Genomic DNA, 24,566 nt, shown 5'->3' on the forward strand with positions numbered 1-24,566 from the left:
ACCCAGTCTCAGGTAGTTCTTTATAGCAATGTGAGAACAGACTAATATATATACACCAATGACATTTTTCACAAAAATATAACAAACAATCCTAAAATTTCTATGGAACCACAAAAGACCCTGAATAGTCAAAGTAATTATGAGCAAAAAGAACAAAGCTGGAGACATCACACTATCGAACTTAAAAATATACTACACAACCATAGTAAATGAAACAACATGGTACTGGCATAAAAACAGACACATACAGCAATGGAATATAATAGAGAACCTAGAAGTAAATCTACATATTTACAGTCAACAGATTTTCAACAAAGGTACCAAGGACATTTACTGGGGAAGGGACATCCTCTAGTAAATGGTACTAGGAAAACCGAATAACCATACACAGAAAAATGAAACTAGACCCCTATCTCTCACCATATTCAAAAATCAACTCGAGATGGTTTAAAGACTTAACATAAGAAAACAAACTCTGAAACTACTAGAAGAAAATGGGGGTAATGCTTCAGGCTATTCATCTGGGCCAAGATCAGTCTTTATGGAGAAGACTTCAAAAGCACAGGTGACAGAAGCAAAAATAGACAAATGGGATTATACGAAACTAAAAAGTTCTGCACAGCAAAGGAAACAATCAACAGTGAGAATACAACCTGCAGAATGGGAGAAAATGTTTGCAAACTACTCATCTGACAAGGGATTAATATCCAGAATATATGAGGAATTCATACTACTCAACAGCAACACAGCAAATGCAGCTGGTCCTTTAACAACACAGGTTTCAACTACATGGGTCCACTTATATGTAGATTTTTCTTCCACCTCTCTCACCCCTGAAATGGTAAGACCATTCCTGACTCTTCCTCCTCCTCCACCTCCTCCTCCTTCTCTTACTCCTCCTCTGACTACTCAATGTGAAGATGATGAGGATAAAAACCTTTATGATGATCCAATTCTACTTAGTGAATAGTACATATATTTTCTTTTTCTTACAATTTTCTTTATAACATTTTCTTTTATTGAGCTTAGTTTATTTTAAGAATACAGCATATATTACATATAACAGATAAAATAGGAATAGATGTTAATTGACTACTTATGTTATTGGTGAGACTTCCAGTCAATAGTAGGCTACTAGTAGTTAAGTTTTTGGATAACCAAAAGTTATACTCACATTTTCAGCTGTGTGGGGTGCAGTACTCTTAATGCCCCATGTTGTTCAAGGGTCAAGGTAATCCACTTAAAAAGTGGGCAAATGAACTGAGTATACATCTCTCAAAAGAAGACATATAAATGGCTATCAGGTGTATGAAAAAAATGCTCAACCTCACTAACCATTAGGAAAATGCAAATCAAAACCACTGTGAAACATCATCTCACCACATTAGAATGGCTATTATCAGAAAGACAAAAAAAAAGAAATGCTGGTAAGGATGCAGAGAAAGGAGAACACCCATACATTGTTGGTGGGAATGTAAATTAGAACAGCCATTATGGAAAGGAGTATGGACATTTCTCAAAAAACAAAAAATAGAACTATCATATGATTCAGCAGTTCTACTCCTGGGTATTTATCCAAAGGAAAGGAAATCAGTATGTCAAAGAGGTATCTGCACTCTCATGTTTATTGTAGCAGTATTCACAATAGCCAAGATATGAAATCAACCTAAGTAACCATTAAGAGACGGTTGGATAAGATGTGACACACACACACACAACAGACACAGAGAAATACTATTGAGCCACACAAAAGAAAAAAATTCTGTCATTTGCGGCAACATGAATGAGCTTGGAGACATTATGTTGAGATTGACTAGGCATAGAAAGATAAACACTGCATGTTCTCACTCATAAGTGGAAGCTAAAAAAGTTGGTCTTGGGCCAGGCGCGGTGGCTCAAGTCTGTAATCCCAGCACTTTGGGAGGCCGAGACGGGCGGATCACGAGGTCAGGAGATCAAGACCATCCTGGCTAACACAGTGAAACCCCGTCTCTACTAAAAAATACAAAAAAACTAGTTGGGCGAGGTGGCGGGCGCCTGTAGTCCTAGCTACTTGGGAGGCTGAGGCAAGAGAATGGCGTGAACCCGGGAGGCGGAGCTTGCAGTGAGCTGAGATCCGGCCACTGCACTCCAGCCTGGGCGACAGAGCAAGACTCCGTCTCAAAAAAAAAAAAAAAAAAAAAAAAAAAAAAAAAAAAAAAAAAAAGTTGGTCTTGTGGAAATAGAGAGTAGAATAGTGGTTACTAGAGGTAGACAAAGGTAGGAGGGAGGGAGGCATGGTTAAAGGTTGGTTAGCAGATACGAAAGTACATTAAGCTAGAAGGAATAAGTTCTCACATTCTATAGTACTATAAGGTGACAAAAATATATAATAAAAATGTATTATATATTTTCAAATAGCTAGAAGAGCAGATTTTTGAGTGTTCTCAACACAATGAAATTATAAATGTTCAATGTGATGGATATGGTAATTATAGATCAGCGCACATTGCATACATATATTGGAATATCACACTGTACCCTGTAAATATGTACAAATATTATTTGGTAATTAAAATAATAATAAAAGCAAAGAACAAAACCAAAGCAAATTTTGAGTCTTGACAGCGACAGAACCAATATCCTAACTCATACAGGTTTCCATCAGCTCATTGTTTCAAAAGGCTGAAGTCAGGAGTAGCCCATACGTATTCTGAATCTCAAGGAAATTTTCAGAAAGGGTCCTTTTATCCTTGGTAAACTGACTTGATAGTTTCTAAGGGTTTTCACTTCCAGGATTCCCATAATTCTAGGTCAATTTTTGTGTGCAATAGCTTTCTTGGACCATTTCAGAGGGTTAAGAAAACATCAACGTTATACGAAGTTGTAGTTCTGTAGTTTGAGGCTACTAACCAGGTTGCTGGGCCCCCAGACTCCAAAAATCTCCACGTTTTGTCTGGCTTCAAGGTGAAAAGGGAAGTTCTGGCAGTGTCACACGAACTATTAATAAATTCTTGGCTCTCAGGTGCTGGTTATCTGCTCTCCAATGACAGTATCCTGTTTCTTTAGATACTGCATTCTGAGATGTCACAAGATGGACATTTGAAATTGATTAAAGATTCTTTCAACATTTATACAGTGTATTGGTTACTTTTTTAGCTAAAGCACAGTTTTGGACTGACTCTGGGTTGGTTTGGGTTCTTGAGATACAAGGAACTGAGAGCCACAACTCATTGTATTTGAATAAAAATATTAGTTGATTTACATTTAATCAGAATCAACCATAATAATAATAGTAATAGTAATGACGGCTAAATGTATAAAGTGCTCAGTATGTGCCAGTCACAATGTCAGATGTTTACATATATTATGTCATTTAATCCTCACTATAACCCCATAAGGTAGGTAAAACTACTATCTCATTTTCCAGGTAAGAAAACTGAAGCCTTTATGATTGAGTTTAACAAGCTTCCCAGTTGTCATAATACAGTCATCCTTCAGTATCTGTGGGAAATTGGTTCCAGGACCTCTCCAGATACCAAAATCCATGGATGCTCAAGTACCTTACATTAAATCTCATAGACTATGCATATAAACTATGCACATCCTCCTGTGTTCTTTAAATCATCTCTAGATTACTTATAATACCTAATGCAATGCTTAACATCAATTCATTCATGTGGACTCAATGTGGTACTCAGCAAGTGGCAAATTTAAGTTTTGCTTTTTGAAAATTTGTGGTATTTCTTTGAATATTTTCAATCCATAACTAGTTGAATTCATGGATGTGAAACCCACATATATGGAGGGCTGACTGTATTGAGTTTCCATTCAATTTACTGAAGACAGAAGAATCTTGAATGATAGCAATGGCAAAAGCTACTATGCTTAGTGTATTTCCTATGCTATACATATATGAAATTCTTTATATGAAATTCATTAAATATGAAATACATATTTAATCCTTACAACAATCCTATGAAATGAATGTTATTTATTTATTCTGTAGAGATGAAGTCCCATTATACAGCCCAGGTTTGTCTTGAACTCCTGGGCTCAGGCTCCCAAAGTGTTTGGATTATAGGCATAAGCCACCACGATTGGCCTGAAGTAAATCTTAATACCATTTCCAGATGAAAGAAATTGGGGCCCAGAGAGGTCAAATAACTTGGCCATGGGCATACAGCTTAGAAGAGCCATGGCTAATATTCAAATTTAAGTCTTTCTGACTTCAAGTCCTAGACTCATTAAACTAGCCTTGCCACACTAAGCTTATACCATGAAGATGCTTCCAATTACCAGCAAGCAGTTCTTTATAATATGGAATATTGATAGTGGATTTTCTTTAGGGTTTTATGATCCAGCAGTATTTTTTTTAAAAATGAAATTCATTGGAGTGAAAGATGCTCTTTATATATCCATTGTATCTTTTGATTGCCACAGTACGAAAGGTCATACTTAGCTAAACATTGGGAAATATTAGATATGACCTAATTTGCTTAATAAATCCATTTAGTGCATAGAAGGCACAAAACATACACATACAGAATCCAGCAAGAAAGAATAAAGAATCCTCAAAAGGGAAAAATGAAGACAGTCAAATATGGAATTTTACAAATGTGATAAACACTTATTAGAAAAATGAAACTTAGACAGATGTGCCCTTAGACTAATGGAACAAAACTCCTTGAAAACCTCAGTGGTGGGCATGACTGGAAAAGAACACCAAAGGAATAAAACTAATATACAAAGGAGACTAAACAAAATGTTTTGTATGTAAAATGCACTGCATTCCTTAAACACTTAAGAGCCTTATGATCTCAATGTGAAAATATCTTCAGGTAAGTTGATAAAAGTTCCTTGAAAAATGCAGAAGAAAAAGAGACCTAAAAATAGGAACTTTCTTAAAACGGGCTGAAACTGTCTTAAAATGGGCTGAAACTGTCATATCAATTTTGAAATGCTTGTTTGATATTAAGAATGTTAGGCTGATGTGTTATATGAGGGTTGGCTTCAGGTGAATTTATCAGCTTCCTTCTTGCTTTTCAATCTCTTAAATTTGTACCCTTGTCCCCAATCACATTGCCACTGCCTGTGTTAAAAACGCTCATTATTCTTAGAGCTATGGCCTACATGTGGCTTCTTCATCTCTTATCTATTGTGCTCATTGTAAGGAGAGATTTTTAACAATATGAAATATTGATAGATTACTACTTTCCTTCAACTCTTGGAGTGGTTTCCCATTACCTGCACGATAAAGTCAGCCTCCTTAGCTCAGCAAACTTTCACATACGGCAAATCACAAAAGTCCTTTTGACTTTTGTCAGAATCAAACTGGAGTCGCTTGTGTTAAAAACAAAATAAAACAAAACAGAACAAAACAAAAAACAAACCCTGACAAATACAGCCAGGGAAGGCTATGAAGAGAGGGTTCTCACACTTGTATGACTAATAGCAAAACTATCACAAAAGACTGCAAAAATCACAACCTTGCATAAAGGCCACTGCAAACTTACACAAAAAATACTTGTGCAAAGACATCTGCCCAGCAACTGCTTGTGCAACCTCAGACAGGCGTCACCCTTGTTATTGATCCTTTTAGCCAAGGATAATCATTTCAAAACAATTATGCAATCCTCTTTATTTTTACCTTAAAACTCTTTGTTTTCCGTCTACCTCCCTGAATACACACGTAGTTTACTATGGCACCTGTACTCCAATTGCAATGCGCTATTTCTGAATAAACATCACTTTCTTTTACAGAACCTCTCTCTGCTTATTATTTACATTGATAGGTAATTTCCCTTCTCCTGGCCTGCCTTTTCCCTACAGGCAACTTCAGTCTAACCATAAAGGACTGTTATGGACTCCTACTTTCACTACAAAGATATACAGTCAGCCCTCCATAGCTGTGGGTTCCGCATCCATGGATTCGACCAGTCGGAGATTGAAAATGTTAGAGAAAAACAATAAAAATACAACAATAAAAAGAGAATACAAATAAAACAATATAGTATAACAACTATTTATGTTGCATTTACATTCTATTATGTATTATAGGTAATCTAGAGATGATCTAAACTATATGGGAGAATGTGCATAAATGATATGCACATTCCATGCCGTTTTACAAGGGACTTGAACATTCATGAATTTTCTTATCGGGATGGGTGATCCTGGAACCAATTTCCCATGGATATTGAGGGATGACTGTACCATATACTCTTGAGGGGGATGTTAAAAGAGCCGATCCTGAATAAATTACAGCAATGTATTGTAAATGTATCACTAGGCTCTAAGGGTTAAAAGACAAAAGTGAACTAAAATCTGACTAGTGTACCATTCCTGACATAATTATTAATGTCATCTCTGTTTTATTCTCAAATGTGTTCTAGTTTGGACAATAAACTAAATGATCATTTTATTAATAAGCTATAGTATCAACAGCTGTTTTATAACCAGACAACAAGGATCTTCAGCTTGCCAGCTTCTGATAGCTATTCAGCCAACTCTAAATTTATAGTTTTATTATTCCAATACTCTACTTGGGATACAAAATTTTATGTCAATTAGGAAACAAATCAGGACTCACACAGGCTTAAATAATAATGTTACTTTATTGATATGCACAGCTGGAAGTCCCAGACACTTTTGGTTGATGCAGGAATTTAATGCTGTCTTTAGGACCACTTTATTTCTTTTTCTTTTTTCATTCTGCCTTATATTATATCAGCTTTATCCCAAACTGAGCCTCCACTTGATAGTGAAAACGCTGCAGCAATTCTAGGCTTTGCATTTATCTGCACACAAGGCCTCCGTTCCAGCATTCCAAAGCAAGCATCTTGAAATTTCACCTTAAAAGACTCGTTTAGGTCATATGCCCTCCCTAATCCAATATTCTGCCCAGGATAATAGGATGTGCTGATTGGCATGGGTAAATTGGGGTTTAGTCTTGGAGCTGGAGTGAAGTCAGCCTTTCCCAAAGTACATGGGCTCTAAGGAGATTTAATCAGGAAAAAGGAAGAAAAATAATAGATGTTGGGTAGAGAACTAGGACATTTGCAGTCCACAATGGAAGCCTTGATGTGCATAGCAACCAAACCCAACCAGGTTATTAAAGTAAAACTTGAGAGAGGGTTATACTAAAGAACTTTTAATTTGCAGCTATTTGGGCCAAAGAGAGGAGTTTGGGAACCAATGTGGTGAGAGAATGTAAAGAGCATTTATTCTGTTCCTAAAGCCAAACCAATCTGAGTATTGAACCAGGTGATGAACCTCTTAATTGGCTTTGAACCTTTGCCAAAATAGTTACTCTTTGACTGCTATTTTTCCTTATCTGCAATTTGGGATAATTTCCCTATCTTACACAGTTTTGTGAGAAATATGTGATTACACATACAGAGTGCCCAGTGTAGTCCCTGGCACAAAGTAGAGAATAAATCTAAGTTCCCTTTTACCTTCTCATCACTAAATTGACTCTGAAATAATCAGCATGAAGACTTTCCCTTTAGTGGTCATTCAGTCCACTCGTCAAGCTATGGCAGCTCCTTCGAGCCCCCTTATAGAATGGGGAAGCTGCATTGTGAAGTAACTTGGTATCTTACTCTCAGCCTTCCCTCTTTGAATAGTGGGGAAAAAATCTGATTTACTGAAATTTCCAACAAGTGTAAAAGTATTTTTACAGCAATAATAAACAAACACTGAGTTGGCCCCCAAATCCTGCTGACCTGGATTCATTTTCCTCTCACCCCTGGAAGCTTCAGCCATTGCATTTGACCCAAGTATTGATCCTTTCCTGATGCCTCAGGACACTACAGCTGTTTATTCATTTCTCACCAAGACCGGAAGCTATTTTGCGCCAGGGGAGACCATTAGCTCATTTGCATTAAGGATCCAGACTTTAAGCCAAGAATTACAAGGTCATAATGCCATGGAGCATCAGCAAGATATTTGACTTATTTTTAATTCTTGCTTTCAACACCTGGGCTTGACAACATTTACGTTCCATGTTACCCTTTATCCCCAGCCTAACATTGTCTGATTAGTCAGCCTAGATATGTAGGAAATAGCGCATAAACAATGCTTCAGTGAACCCCTCCAAGCAGATAAGACTGTGAACAATTCATCAGCTTGCCGTGGCTCTCTTTTCCCTGGTGGTCCCACCATGGGTTATAAGTGACGAAGCTCAGGGGAAGCCCTCTCCCCAGGATAATTTGTCTTCCTTCAGCTCCACCGAATTAGCACTTTTATTTCATTGTACCCTTGGGTTACAGTGGTTATTAAGTCATAAAATAAGCAAATTGTTACTGGAGGTCAGCAGCAGATTATTCTGAAACCCCCGACACTATACAAATGGGGCTTAAATCATTAGGGAAGTTTAGTCTTTGGCTTCATGATTGAGGGAATATTCATTATTTTTTAATTTTCAAAAATAAAAAATTATATTTCTTTCCAATCATAAGGATTATTAAAATGGATGTTCACATATCAAGCAATACAGAAAATTATAATGAACAAAAGCAACAATAATTTTAAACCCCAACATCTAGATATAATCACTGACAACATTTTGCTGTCTATGCTAAAGACCTCTTTCTCCCTCTCTCTTTTATTTTGCATAAATGGAATTATATTAGAAATGTAAGCCAACAATCACAGGGTATAACTTCGCTGCCCATATAATCCATATCATCATTTTCATGGCTATGCAGCATTGTGTTGCATTTGTATGGCAGACTTTATTTATCTAATCTTCTGCTGATCATCACTCAGTTATTTCCAAATTGTCCCTATTAGCAGTAACACTGCAGTGGATGACCTTAAACACTTTTGTGTACCTATCAGCTTATTTCTTTAGGATGCATTTCTAAAAGTAGAATTGCTAGGCACATCAGAAATCTTTGATACTCAAACATATCACTGATTTTCAAACAATGTCACAATTTACTTATTGGCTAATGATACCTGAAAGCAAGCCAGAGATCTTTTAAAAGAAATCCATTGGGCCAGGCATGGTGGGTGGCTCATGCCTGTAATCTTAGCACTTTGGGAGACCGAGGCGGGCAGATCACCTGAGGTCAGGAGTTCGAGATCAGCCTGACCAATATGGTGAAACTCTGTCTCTACTAAAAATACAAAAAGATTAGCCAGGCGTCATGGTGTGTGCCTGTAGTCCCAGTTACTCGGGAGACTGAGACAGGAGAATTGCTCGAACCCAGGAGGTGGAGGTTGCACGCCATTGCATTCTAGCCTGGACAACAGAGTGAAACTCCACCAAAAAAAAAAAAAAAAAAAAAAAAAAAGAAATCCATTGAAGGGATGGGCTTAAAAACAAGGTCTTAAAAACAAGCAAACTAGTATGGCTACTGGCACCCAATTCCAAAAATCAACCTTAAAGAAGCTATAGAAGTGAGAATCCAGGGTGCTAGGAATGAACACAAGAAGCCCTGGGGGACTGAAGGCTATTTTGGACGGTGAGTGTCGAAGGTGAGTGGCTGTGGCTAGAGGAAATCTTTAAGGCATTTAGCTCTTGCCTCTTTCTTCCACTGCCTTAGGACAATCAGTGCCTAATTCTTCTAGTGCTAGGCTACTAGTGTTAGTGACCACCTTGCTGAGGTTGATGGAAGGAGGTATGGACTGACTATTCCTAGGCATTCACTCCTGCACTTCCCCTAGACCCATGGACTAGGATATTGCAAACTAGGGATATGCCTCCTTCCCACACTGCTTCTTCCTAAATAAGGGTTTAAAAGTGAAAGCCTAGCAAGAGGAGTTGCCTGGGTAGGGGCTGGCAAACAGGAGTGATGGCTCTGTGGATGTCAAGATTCTCTGTCCTGGGACTCACTCTTGTCTCTCCTTATTCTTTATGGTATGGACAAAGATAGGGCATGATCTTTGAAACTTTTTCAGTACATATGGCAAGACATGCTGGCTGAACCCCTAGGAGAACCTGAGCTCATAAGCCGAAAATAAGTAGACACCAGAGAAGTACAATTTCCTCAAAAGAGAGATGATACAAAACTGGTTAACATATCCCATCTGGAGCAAAGAGTTAGAACAGATGAAAAGAGAATTTAACATAAACATGGTAGATATACTTAAGAAAATAAGGGAAGATATTAGCAATCAGAAAACAGAACAAAGTAAAAATATTAGATTAAAAAAGGAGTTAAAAAGGGGAAAATACTACTTCCTTTTACAGCAGAACATGGATATAAATCTACGCTGAAGAATTTAAGGAGTAGAAAGGGGATGAACCCCCGGGAAGAAAATCCAAGGACCACAGAACCACTTCCTTTTACTGGCTCCTTGCCATACAATTTATACACCCTTCCCCATTAGAAGTATTTTTAAGTGAGTCAAATTTTCACTAACTCTCAAATACATTGTTGACTACATTTGGAGACAAGTTGGTTTGCCTTATTCTCTCCCCTCTGCTGAATTTATTATTAATACTGTATAATTTCACCTTAATTAGTGATATGGTTTAGCTGTGTCCCCACCAAAATCTCATCTTGAATTCCCACCTGTTGTGGGAGGGAGCCGGTGGGAGGTAATTGAATCAAAGGGGCAGGTTTTTCCCATGCTGTTCCTGTGATAATGAATACGTCTCATCAGATCTGATAGTTTTATAAAGGGGAGTTTCCCTGCACAAGTTCTCTTCTCTTGTCTGCCACTACATGAGACATGCCTTTCACCTTCTGTCATGATTGTGAGGCCTCCCCAGCCACATGCAACTGTAAGTCCACTAAACCTCTTTCTTTTGTAAATTGCCCAGTCTGGGGTATGTCTTTATCAGCTGTGTGAAAACAGACTAATCAGATATCCACCTTGTAATTGTTTGAAATATGTTTTATTTTAGTTAACTTACTGCATTGGTAAGCAAGATAATGCCTATCTTATCTATTACAGGTGTTGTTATTTATTCCATCCAGCCACATAACATCTATTTGGTGAGTGCTTGTTACAGAAGGAACTGGTAAAGATGAAAAGGAAATAAAACGTCTTCTGCCCTTAGGGAATTATAATCTAGTGAAGGAGTTAGACATACAATGAATATGTCATGGTGATGTGGCAGTCAAGGTCACACTGTTGGCTACTGGCAAGGTTGACTTGTTAAAAAAAAGTAATTCAAAATCAAAGCTGTCGGAACTTTAAATTACTTTGAGCCTTAAAGGAATGTGATTATGGGACCTGAGTCACGTGACAGGCACCTGTAACCTAGGCAGCTGTTAGCTCTTATCTTTGTTCTCTGACTACAGATTAGCCTTTTCTTTACCTACATTGTTTTGTAAAATGTAAAAGACTAAAGGGCACCAGAGAAGACCTAGACCCATTCTCTTTTCACTGTTGATATTCACGATAGATTAACTTCCCTCTTAATTCTCTTACACAAAGGCCTCATGACTATCACATTGTCTAGGATAAATGTTGAATATAGTTTCTTTAATTGGAAAATTAAAAGAAAACAAGCTGTACCTAATCTAATTGCTGTAACTCATAAACCAGCCTCCTATGGAAAATGTAATCCTGTTACATTTATTTTTTGCCTGTATAAGCGAGACCTTAACTTTTCAGCATTGGAGCACTGATCTAATTCCTTTGGAATCTGTGTTACCTGGATGGCTGTTCTCAGCTTTGCAGTTGAATGAACTCTTTAAAGCTGGATTCTGATTTTTTTGCTTTCAGGTTGACAGACTCAAATATGGGATATTTTGACCATTAAATTTTTTTCCCAGGTGTACAGTTCATCATATGTGTGTTTCATCAAAGATGTATGCATTTATGTGTTTTCCATAATGTATAACTCAAGAGCAAAAGCTTAAATATGTTTAGTGCTTATCTAACCAACTGCAGCCTCCATAAAAGCTCTTAAAGCCTCGTGTTAGCAGTCTGTCAAAGTTCTGTGCACAGGCAGAGAGTTATTCTGCTGCAAGAGTTTTAAAACCAGTGGGGTGATCTTCAAATTCCTTCAACAGATTCAGTGCTTTAAAATGTCCATGTGTAGTAACAATATATTGAGTTCAAGATCATATACAATTTAGCTGCAAAATCATAATAAAGTCTTACTATATTCATAGGGTATATGTGGTAGCTGAATTTCTGCAGATTGACAGTTGCTACTCTTTGCACCCTGGGAGTTGGAGGAGGATTACTTCTGGTTGAGAAAGATACTTTCCTAGTTTGAGATTTGGGGAAAATTAGGGATTATTGGTCTCTGCTGTTTTCTTGTTGGTTCATCTTTATTTGAATTCCCCAAAGTAATTAGCTTCATAGGATACTGCTAGGCCTTTCTTCCACATTTTCCCAGCATATCCATGAATATCTGAAACACAAGACAGTCTTATCTTGATGCCATATTAAGTTCAATTATTATATGGCACTATGTAATACATATATTTTGTAACATGTCAGATTATATCTTTTTGCAAACCCTTCACACATACTGTGGTTGGAGTTGTCTTTTTCCCATTTATTTCATGTCTAGCTCATCATTCCATCCTTCAGGTATCAATTTAGATGCTACCTCACACCTCAACATTGTTCTCAATCTTGATGCTTATTCATACATCCTCTTAAAAAATACACGTGCAGATACCTCACCTGCTATATATTAGGCACAGTTAACTGCTAAGTGGTCGGATACAGTGAAAGGAAAAAACAGAAGAGATTCTTACCCTCTTGGAGCTTACAGTGAGGAGAGGGAAGAAGACCTCAAGCAAGTGATCACACAAAGTGATGTAAATTGCCACTGTGACAATTACAACTGTGCAAAAGGAGGAGGTGTCGCATACTATGATGACTTATTAGTCTAACTTCGTCAGGTTGAATAGGTAGGACTTCCCTGAAAGGATGGGACCAGCATCCTATTTTTTAACTTCATGGCTGTTAGAGGTTGAATTTTTCCCTCCCACCTCAAATTCGTATGTTGAAGTTCTAACGTGCAGTACCTCAGAATGTATTTGTAGATAGGGCCTTTAAAGAGGTAATTATGGTAAAATAAGATCATATGGGTGGACCCTAATCCAGTGTGACTGCTGTCCTTATCAGAAGAGAAGATTAGGAAACAGACAACATATAGATAAAGGGACAGCCATGTGAGGATGCAGTGAGAAGGTGGCATCTCCAAACGAAGGAGACAGGTCTTAGGAAAAAACAAATCTGCTGACACTTTGATCTTGGACTTCCGGCCTCCAGAATTGTGAGAAAATAAATTGTTGTTTAAGCCATCCAGTCTGTGACATTTTATTATGGCAGCCCTGGAAAACCAATACAGTGGCACTCAGACCTTTTAAATTATTTTATTTATTTGTTGTTTGACTTGTTTGTCTGTTTCCCCTATTGGCTTAGAGAACTGAATCTGTTTTCTTTGTTGTATTTCAGCATGTAGCACAGTGCCAAACATAATATTTGCTCAATAAATATTCGTTTGATGTTGACAAAAGCACTAAGTATGTGCATCTCATATTATCATTGGGAATTCCTGGTTGAATTCAAAATCGGGTTTTGAATGCCCACCTCCTTCCTCAACTCACATGGAGACTGTGTTCTGCTCGTGAAATCTTGGGGTATGTGCTTATCTTGGTTATGCTGCCTGAATTTCCTCAAACTCAAACGAAAATACTCACCTCACACTTTTTCTTGGTGAGGAAACATCTGGATGAATCTCCCTCAGGGTAGGTTATTTATTCCTTCTCCAGTTTTTGCACACAGCATATTCTGCATTTTCTGATTCAATATATTTTTGGATCCATCTACCTTTCTGATAGATCCCAGTAGAGCTGCTGTTTCTTCACTTCTGCCAGCTCCACTCCCCCATCAGTGCTATGGTCTGCTCTACTTGCTTCCCTCCCCAGGATTCCACAGGCCACACACAGTGCCTCCAGTTGTCACATCTGCTTTCACCTTGGGGTTCTTTATCTGAGGGCTGCTTGCAGTTTTCACATAGAAAAAGGAAACATTTCCTTTCCCAGTAGGGTGCCGTTTCTCCCGCTTTCTCCTTCTGAGTATCTTGGACTGGCTAAAACTTTGAGTCTTGAAATCTGCCACTTATTAGGAGTGTGAATTTGGGAAATTTCTGTAATCTCTTTAATCTCAAGTTTGCTTCTCTTCATAAGGAAGTGGTACTTTTATGAATTAAAAGAGATGGAAAATGCCCAGTAAATTTGACAAATGATGATGATGATGATGGTAATTATATCTTTTACTTTTAAAATATTTTTTTATCATGGAAAATTTCCAACATCTCTAGTCTATATAGAGAAGTAATATAATGAAGCCCCATGTAACTCTCAGTCAATATGGCTAGTCTTGCTTTGCATATACCCTCAGATTATGACATACTTAACTATCAATAGAAAATTGTTTTCAGCCTCCTTTGGAAGCCCTCTTGTCCTCCAATTAATCTGCAAAAGCCTTTTGCTAAGGCTGTCTGAAACATTTGTATTTGAGATTTTTGACTTATTTACTTTACCCTTGCACCTGAAATGTAAACACAATAAAACTCGACTCATTGAGATTAATTGGAAGAAAGAGGTTGGAATCTAATTTAGTAAAATCATGTCAGTGTGAGGTCTCTGAGCCCAAGCCTGCACATGTACATCCGGATGGCCTGAGGCAACTGAAGAACCACAAAAGAAGTGAAAATGGCCGGTTCCTGCCTTAACTGATGACATTACCTTGTGAAATTCCTTCTCCTGGTCAATGAGTCTCAGAAGCTCCCCTACCAAGCACCTTGTGATCCCTGCCCCTGCCTTCCAGAGAACAACCCCCTTTGACTGTAATTTTCCACTACCTACCCAAATCCTATAAAACTGCCTCACCCCTATCTCCCTTTGCTGACTCCTTTTTCAGACTCAGTCTGCCTGCACTCAGGTGATTAAAAAGCTTTATTACTCACACAAAGCCTATTTGGTGGTCTCTTCACTCGGACTTGCGTGACAGTCAGCCATTTAAAGGAATTGTACTTTTATTATTTTTAAAGTCTTATAGTAATTCAAATTAAACCAGCTATTGGGAAGCTGAGATCTTTCGGGATCCATTTTGATGACTATAAGGATATTTACATAAATACCTTAATTGTTTATAAACATATATGTATGAAAAACTTGTTTTTCTTAAACAAGGTGTTTAAATAATTTCCTTGAAATTTATGTTGTAAACAAATGTTGCCATCTTAAGTTTTCAGAAATATAGGACCCATGGGGTGAATCAAGATAAAATTGCAATTCATTCACTTCACAGTTATAAAAAGTCATAATAATTTCTACCATCTAATTAACATCACCATGTTTTAGAACTTAACATAATCTTATTTCATTAAAATATTCACAATCATGGTTGCCATTATCTTGATTTTACAAATGAGGTAGAAGTTAAGTAATTTGCCCATGTTTATACAACTAACAAGAGGAAGAACTGAAATTTGAACTAGTTCTCCTTAACTTCAAAGTCCATCCACATCCTTTCTTCTGTGCTTTGCTTCAACCCAATAGTACAGACAAACTCACAGGTGGCTATTACTAAACATAGTGAGAGCTCTGGGAGAGATAAGTACAAAGCTTTATGGGATCATAGAGGAAGGCAGAGCAGGGTACCACTAACTGAGCTCAAGAATGTAGGTGAAGGCTTCCCAGAGAGAAGCAAATGGGCCTTGAAGGATGATTAGAAAAAATTTAAAAAGTCTGTTCAGTGAAAAGTAGGCAAGTGTTTTTGTGGGGTCAGAGATGTTCTTCAAAAGAGTACATAGGGTAGAGTTGATAGAAGCCTGAACCCTGGAAGCTACCAGGTTTGGGTTAAAAAGCCAACTCTGTCACACACAAGCTTGTGAAGTCCTTTAACTTCTATCAACTTAAGTTTTTTCATGTGTAAGATGAAAATATCTCATAGGCATTACAAGGATTAAATTAAGGGATATGATGTATTTAAAGCATTTAGCACACTGCCTGGAACATTTTGCTTATTCTTTCTCACTATAGAAAAAAATTACAGCACTTTTTCATCAATGATTGGGTAAAAGATTTTCTTAAGAATTGGTCATGTTCCTTTGGGTATATATCCAGTAATGGGATTGCTGGGTCAAATGGTATTTCTGGTTCTAGGTTGTTGAGGAATCACCACACTGTCTTCCACAATGGTTGAACTAATTTACATTCCCATCAACAGTGTAAAAGCATTCCTATTTCCCTGTAGTCTCGCCAGCAACTGTTGTTTCTTGACTTTGTAATAATTGCCATTCTGACTGGTGTAGGATGGTATCTCATTGTGGTTTTGATTTGCATTTCTCTAATGATCAGTGATGTTGAGCTTTTTTTCACGTTTGTTGGCTGCATAAATGTCTTCTTTTGAGAAGTGTCTGTTCATGTCCTTTGCCCACTTCTTAATTGGCTTGTTTGTTTTTTTCTTGTAAATTTGTTTAAGTTCATTGTAGACTCTGGATATTAAGACCTTTGTGAGATGAATAGATTGCAAAAATTTCCTTCCATTCTATAGGTTGTCTGTTTACTCTGAAGATAGTTTCTTTTGCTGTGCAGAAGCTCTTTAGTTTAATTAGATCCCATTTGTCAATTTTGGCATTGCTTTTGACGTTTTTGTCATGAAATCTTTGCCTGTACCTATATCCTGAATAGGCATGCCTATGGTATTGTGTAGATTTTCTTTTAGGGTTTTTGTAGTTTTGGGCTTTACATTTACATCTTTCAATCCATCTTGAGTTAATATTTATATAAAGTATAAGGAAAGGGCCCAGTTTCAATTTTCTGCATATGGCTAGCCAGTTCTCCTAGCACCATTTATTAAATAGGAAGTAATTTCCCCTTTGCTTGTTTTTGTCAGGTTTATTGAAGATCAGATGGTTGTAGATGTGCAATTTTATTTCTGAATTCTGTATTCTGTTCCATTGGTCTATGCGTCTGTTTTTGTACCAGTATCATGCTGTTTTGGTTACTGTAGCCTTATAGTATAGTTTGAAGTTGGGTAGCATTATGCCTCCAGCTTTGTTCTTTTTGCTTAGGATTGCCTTGGCTATTCAAGCTGCTTTTTGGTTCCATATGAATTTTAAAATAATTTCTTTTCTAATTCTGTGAAGAATGTCAATGGTAGCTTAATAGGAATAGCACTGAATCCATATATTACTTTGGGCAGTATGGCTATTTTCACAATATTGCTTCTTCCTGTCCAAGAGTACGGAATGTTTTTCCATTTGCCTATGTCCTGTCTGATTGATTTCCTTGAGCAGTGGTTTGTTGTTCTCCTTGAAGAGTCCTTCACTTCCCTTGTTAGCTCTATTCCTAGGTATTTTATTGTCTTTGTAGCAATTGTAAATGGGAGTTCACTCATGATTTGGCTCTCCACTTGTCTGTTGTTGGTGTATAGAAATGCTTGTGATTTTTGTACATTGACTTTGTATCCTGAGACTCTGATGAATTTGCTTGTCAGCTTAAGAAGCTTTTGGGCTGAGATGATGGGGTTTCTAGAATAGGATCATGTCATCTGCAAATAGAGACAATTTGACATCCTCTCTTCCTATTTGAATACCCTTTATTTCTTTCTCTTTCCTGACTGCCCTGGCCAGAACTTCCAATACTATGTTGAATAGAAGTGGTGAGATACGGTATCCTTGTCTTGTGCTGGTTTTCAAGAGGAATGCTTCCAGCTTTTGCACATTCAGTATGATATTGGCTGGATTTGTCATAAATGACTCTCATTATAAAATGCTCTTCTCTATATGCATTATACAATATACCTTTGTAGCAAATCTGAACATGTACCCCTGATTTTAAAATAAAAGTTTAAAAAGCTAAATGAAAGTTAAAATTAAAATAAAAGTTAAAAAAAGATGTTAATATTTACCTATTGAATTTATTCTTTAGGTGTATCATACTCAAAACCCATTTTAAATGTAAGGTGGTGGTGGAGGTTCAAGGAACTTCCTTAAGTTCATGTGGAAATCTAAATTCTTGGGAATGGGCATGGGAATTTGAAAACAAAGATTGAGAATATTCAAACCTCCTATCATTAATAAAGTACTGCAAAGTTACAAAAAAAAAAAAAAGAGAGAGAATTAGTTATGATCTTAAAACACAGCCTGTTTACTATACTTCTGTCTGTTTCATCCATCTTTAAAATGTTGGTTTCCCCATCCAAACCTTTGTTGAGGGCAGAGTCCCAATGGACATGTGATCTTTTCTTTTCTTTTCTTTTCTTTTTTCCTTCTGGAATTCCTCCAGACCACTGCCTTTTTGCTATCTCAGAGAAGAAGCTTTTCATTCTTGACTTCCCTAGTCCCCTGGCCCTCCCACCCTAAGCTCTTCTTAGTATGCTTCTGTGGTTCAAGCTTGGTCTCCCTCTGACTTGATGTTTGGCATTTCCCCTCTGTGCCTGTGCACTAGACACCAGGCTATGCACGATTCCACCACAGCCACCCTACTAGGAGTGGGCATCAGACAACCTGAAAGCAATGCTGGGAGAGAATACTGGCCTTAGGTTTCCTCTGAGGGCTTGTTCATTAACATGAAAGCAATGCTGGGAGAGAATACTGGCCTTAGGTTTCCTCTGAGGGCTTGTTCATTACATTCTCTTTTCTTGCCTATTTTTTTCCACCCTTTCTCTCTACATCCTTCTCCACAGCCCAGAAACATAATCTAGTCAGCTTTTAAAAAATTGTCCTTTGACCCTCCCTGCACACACTTCTAGGTACCTTTAATAAACTCTCTTTTCTTTCACATAAAACATCTATGAAGCCATGGTCTACAATTGCTGGTCAACTTACCATTCACTTGTTAATCTTTGTAATGAATTTTATTCTTTACATCTGCTGGCATACTCCATCACCACCTCTTCCCTTCTTCACTCTCCTTGACACCTATGTATCATGTATTTAGCTTTCAAGATTCTGTCAAGTACCATCTTCTTTATGAATTATTTCCTAAACTTATACAGATGGAATTGCAAAATATTCTCACCAGAACTTGGCTCAAAGATAGCACACAAATTTCAATTTGAATGCTACCTTTAATCAGTTGTGGCTCAGTGTTACAGTAATGTGTTAAGAAGGATTCTGAGGTCACATCTGGGACCTCTGGGGAGGAATATTATGATCAATTAGTAAAACCTTTTCTGGAATAGATAGTGGAAGGATAGTATGTGAGCCACATGCTAACTATTTCTGTTTTTCATAAAGAGGTCTCTGTCACAGCAACTATGTAACATTAGTTGTACTCATTTGTTATTTATTTATTTAACTGACAAATAATAATTATATGCATTTATGGGGTGCAATATGGGGTTTTGATCATTGTAGAAAGATCATATAAAACTGATTTACATATCCATTACCTCACTAACCTATCGTTGGCATGTTTATCTTATTATACAGATGTGAGTCCCAGAGTAGGCCTCTGGTTTTTCCACCTCAGCAACATGCATAACCTTTTAGCTTTTCATAACCCTTCAACTTTTGCTGAGTTAATGAATGTTTTCTTGCCTCTGATTTTCTTGAGGTAAGTTACTCCTTCTCTGTCTTTAGTTTGCACAATCCCAAGTGTTGACACCACCTAGAGAAGTGGTTGTCGAATCATTTTTACTTCAGGAACCGTAGCCAAATGAAATCTCATGCAGGTTTTTGTAAAACACAAAAAGAGTTCTTGTTTTGGTTGAAGGAGTTAAAAGATGGTCCCATGTCTTGCTATCTTTGGGCTCCTCAAACCTGTGGCCCCCTGAACTGCCTGGCATCGGAGCAGTGGTTCTTAAAGAGTGGTCTGTGGACCCAGCAACATCAGCATCAGCATCACCTGATGCTGGTGGAACTTGCTGGAAAAGCAAAGTCTCCTCTCTACCCTAGATCTACTAATTCTGAATTTCTGGGAGTGGGGACGAGTGGCCTGTGTTTTAATAACATTTCAGGGGATTCTCAGGCACTCTGAAGTTTGAGAACCACTGCAGGAAAGCTCCTGGGGGCTTCCTTCAGACATCAATGTGCGAAGGAAGGCCCTCTGGCTCCCTATGAAATGCTATTTTTCATTAGTCCGTTGTGAAAATAGTCTCGAAACAGCAAGTGCCAACCAGTGCTATTAAACCACAGGTCTTCGACAGCCCGATGGCTATTCGCTCCCGTTTAAGAATTGGCCAAGCGGAACTGCAAGGCGCAGACTCAGTGCTGCAGTCAGGGTGGGTTGCGAGAGGCGCCTCTGGAGCTGCAGCCGCGAAGCCGGAAGCAGAACTACTTCTGCCCCCAGCGCCACTGCCATGGACCCTTGCCTGTCACCTCCTGATTTTCAGGTCAGTGATTCTTACAGCAGCAGAAGATGGAGGCTGTGTTTATATTGGAGGGCGGAGGCTGTGGTTATATAGAAGGAAATGGAAGTTACCGTCGTGGTTTCATTAAAATGGAATTCCTTTCCTCTTAGTCTTTCTGACTGGGTATGAACTCTTTTCCTACGTCGATATAAAAGACCATGGGAAAGCTCTTACTGGCACATTATCAGAAGAGCAGAAAATGGAATCAGAAATCTCTAGACTGAAGCCCCAAAGTCCTCCTGCTTCAAGGCTCCCCATAAAACAGATGATTGCTTGAAAGATTTCCCTGAGGTTTTAGCTCAGATCCCTCGAGAGCGTTTCTGCTTCCTGAAGTACGGAATGTAGGATGTTAGCAAGAAGGAGGAGGAAAAATGGAGACAAGGTCACAAGGAAGATAGTATTTTGAGAAAGGTCCTTAGCTGGCGGGAGCAGTAATTGAGGACTAGCAGAAGCCTCTCCAGAAAAGCAAAGGCCCTAGCAAGTTGGCATCAGTGGAAGCCAAAATGTAGAAAGAATAAACTCCTCCGAATGAGTGCCAGAAACCTGTGATAAATGCCTTCCATCGCGTGGAAAGTGTAGGATAATTGTCTTTGTGGCCTTGGATGGACCCAGTTCTCCTGCCTCTTTTTGCCTGTAGTTTTTGAAAGTAACCCTAGAAAGCTGAGATAGGGAGGAACTGCCGAAAAAAGCCTGGGCCTTGTTCCTGTCCCTCCTAGGGAATGTATCATCTTAAGTTAGGGAGAAACTGCCCGGGTAAGCCCTAGCTTTGTTCTTCCTCCCCGTGGAAGCAGGATATCCTTCAGAACTTTGCCCAGTGAGTCCTTTTGGTCCTGAGATATCTAACCAGGGTGGGCTGCTTTTCCAGGTGCCTTGGCTGTGTTGCAAGTGGGGCACGTGCAGTTGAGACTCCACCTGCCCTGAGCAGCTTTCTTGAGCCATGGGGACCTGGTCACATAGATTTTAAGTTTCTTTTGTTTCTTTTTTTTTTTTTTTTTTTGAGACGGAGTCTCGCTCTGCCGCCCAGGCTGGAGCGCAGTGGCCGGATCTCAGCTCACTGCAAGCTCAGCCTCCTGGGTTTACGCCATTCTCCTGCCTCAGCCTCCTGAGTAGCTGGGACTACAGGCGCCCTCCACGTCGCCCGGCTAGGTTTTTTTTTGTATTTTTTAGTAGAGACGGGGTTTCACCGTGTTAGCCAGGATGGTCTTGATCTCCTGACCTCGTGATCCACCCGTCTCGGCCTCCCAAAGTGCTGGGATTACAGGCTTGAGCCACCGTGCCCGGCCACTTCTTTTGTTTCTTGCTGCTTATCTATAAGTAATACATCTGCTTCATGTAACATGTTGCCTGTAAGTATGTTCTGTCTCCCAGGACTCACTCAAATTGGCAGCCAGTGCATAGTGAAACTGCCCCAAAGAAATGATACAGGAAGCTGCTTGAGGCCATGATAAGCTCAAGCCAGTAGGATATAGGAAGTTTGCTTGAGGTCATCATGAGTCTAAACCAGTATCCAAATCATTCAATGAGGTATATGGTCTTGGCTTAACTTGATTGATGTCCTGGACACCAGGTAGATTATGGGTCTACAAAAAAATTTGAAGGAGCCAAGTAATGGGTGTCAATTTAAAGTTTCAGAAAAACGTGGAGATAAATCTCTTTGAGACCACTCTCCATATATTGGATAGACTTCCAAGATAGCTTCATTTTGGAGAAAGCTAAAGATAATGGAATTTGGCTAATGCCTGTATTCAGAACTTCTTCCAAGATCCCATACATGTAAACTTTGTCACAGGTGAGGTCTAATCAAATGTCAGTTGTTGGTGTGGTGTCAGAAGTGACAACCATTCCATTGGAGTTCAGAGAGCTTTCTTGTCTCACTGGAGATAAATTTCAAAAGGCAGTGATGGAAGTGATAATGCATGTGTATTTGTACATTTTCTGCCTGGGAAGAATGCTAGGCTAGTGCCCATATTCATTTGTACTACCAGTGGCTTTTTTACTCCTGTGGATGTCTTCATTCTTGGATTCAGAACTGATAGTTACTGTGAGTATCTGTGAAAGCAGTAGATCCCAGTAAGAAAAAAAAAAAAAAAAAAATCAGTTGTTAGAAGACTATGTTGAAGACATAGAAGGAATAAAAAAGCACTTACTTCAGCAGTCTGAGCCCAACAAATTGACTTTCATGGGGGAAGCTATCAATGGCAAATTTGGAACCAAGGTAGATTGCTTAGTGTGTTTTTTGCCTGAGACTCTGGCTTGTGTGTACCCTATGGATGGCCCAATGACCAGGTGAAATTAAAGCTTTTAGGAAGATGTGTTACCGGTGGTATTGTCACTTTAAGACTGGGCTGAGCCTAAAAGTTTTATTTCAATGTTAACCTCAAAGATAGCCATAGGGATAGATTGGAAAAAGAATGTAAATAGCAGTGTGACAATTCCCAATCATTCAGCTTTCCAAGATTGGACATTGTATATGATAGACTTTTTATTTTCTGAAGGTCATAGATTGGCAAGCCAACTGATTAAGGATACAATTAGTCTTCCTTTGACTTTTGGCTATTGTTAGCCAGAGAAGTTCCAAGTCTGGGCCAGAGATGGCAGGTCCAGTGGGACAGGTGGGGTCCAGGACACCTTGAAAGGCCAGGTGCCTACAGCTTTTTCAGGGCAGGTGCTGGTTGGCTTTGAATCCATCCTCATACATTTTTTGAGGTGGTAATTCAGGCTGGTTTTGGGACTTGTTTCTGTGTCTATGCTTTCTAAATTAGGACCACTGTGAGGAAGAAGAAAGAATAAAGTCAGCAAATTTTTGATTCATGGGGAGAAAAACAAATTAAAAAAATCTACCAACAGCACAGAATCCTGCCAAACAGCCTGATTTGTGTTTTCAATTAGCTCCTTTGGGAAGAGGCTGCATTGCTGTTGGAAGAAGATGAATGGACTGAAGGATGCAATGTATTGCTCCTGGGTCTGTGAGGTTGTTGCCAAAGCAGATTAATATTTGAGTCAGTGGACTGGGAAAGGCAGACTGAACCTCAATCTGGGTGGGCACCAGCTCATCAGCTGCCAGTGTGGCTAGAATAAAAGCAGGCAGAAGCGTATGGAAAGACTAGACTGGTTTAGTCTGGCTTTCATTTTTCTCCTGTGCTGGATGCTTCCTGCCCTTGAACATCAGACTCCAAGTTCTTTAGCTCTGGGACTTGGACTGGCTTCCTTGCTCCTCAGCTTACAGATGGCCTACTGTAGGACCTCATCTTGTGATCATGTGAGTCAATACTCCTTAATACACTCCCCTTTATTTACAATCTTTCCTACTAGTTCTGTCTCTCTAGAGAATCCTGACTAATACAGTTGCCTTCTAGTTGTATAATTCTCACAACATACCACTGTATTTAGGCCTTAACTGCCTTATCTAAAAATGGGCATTATAATAACTGTGACACAGATAAATATTAAATGACCTAATACATATAAGTGTGTTTCCTTATACCTTGTATTCAATAAGCATTAGTTATAGTTTAAAGCTTGCTACAGTTTCAATGTTTGTGTCCTCCAAAACTCATGTTGAAACTTAATCACCAATATGATAGTATTAAGAGGTGGGGCCTTTGGGAGGTGATTGAATCATGAAGGCAGACCCCTCATGAATGGAATTAATGGCCTTATAAAACAGGTGTGAGGGAGCTGTTTGTCCCTTTTGCCCCTTCCACCATGTGAGGATGCAGCAAGAAGGCATAAACCCTCACTAGATGTGGAATCTGTTGGTTCCTTGATCTTGAACTTCTCAGACTCCAGAACTGTGATAAATAAGTTTCTATTATTTATTTCTAATATTAATAAATTATTTCTATTATTACTTATGTGATAAATAAGTATTTATTATTTATTTATTTCTATTTATTTACTCAGTCTAAGGTATTGTTTTCACTGCAGTAGAAATGGACTAAGAGCTACAAATATGGCAATGAGAGCTACAATGTATTGAGAACTTACTACTCTGTGCCTAGGGCTAATACAGATATTTCACTTACATTATCTTGATTGTTATCACAACTCTAATAAGATGTTATTAATATAGTATTATATAGAATGTTATATGTTCTTACATGTTTCACAAATGAATATGCTTTACACATGAATGCTCAGAGAGGATAAGTAACATGCACAGAGTTGCACAGATAGTAAGTGGCAGAGCTGGAGTACTTTCCTAGTCTACTTTATCCTGTGGTTTATGTTCTTTCCAGTATGCTAGACTGTTTCACCAACCTTGATGACTACAACTAATGTTAGTATAGTGT

Source organism: Macaca thibetana, chromosome 14 (assembly GCF_024542745.1).
Source record: "Macaca thibetana thibetana isolate TM-01 chromosome 14, ASM2454274v1, whole genome shotgun sequence".
NCBI lineage: Eukaryota > Metazoa > Chordata > Mammalia > Primates > Cercopithecidae > Macaca > Macaca thibetana.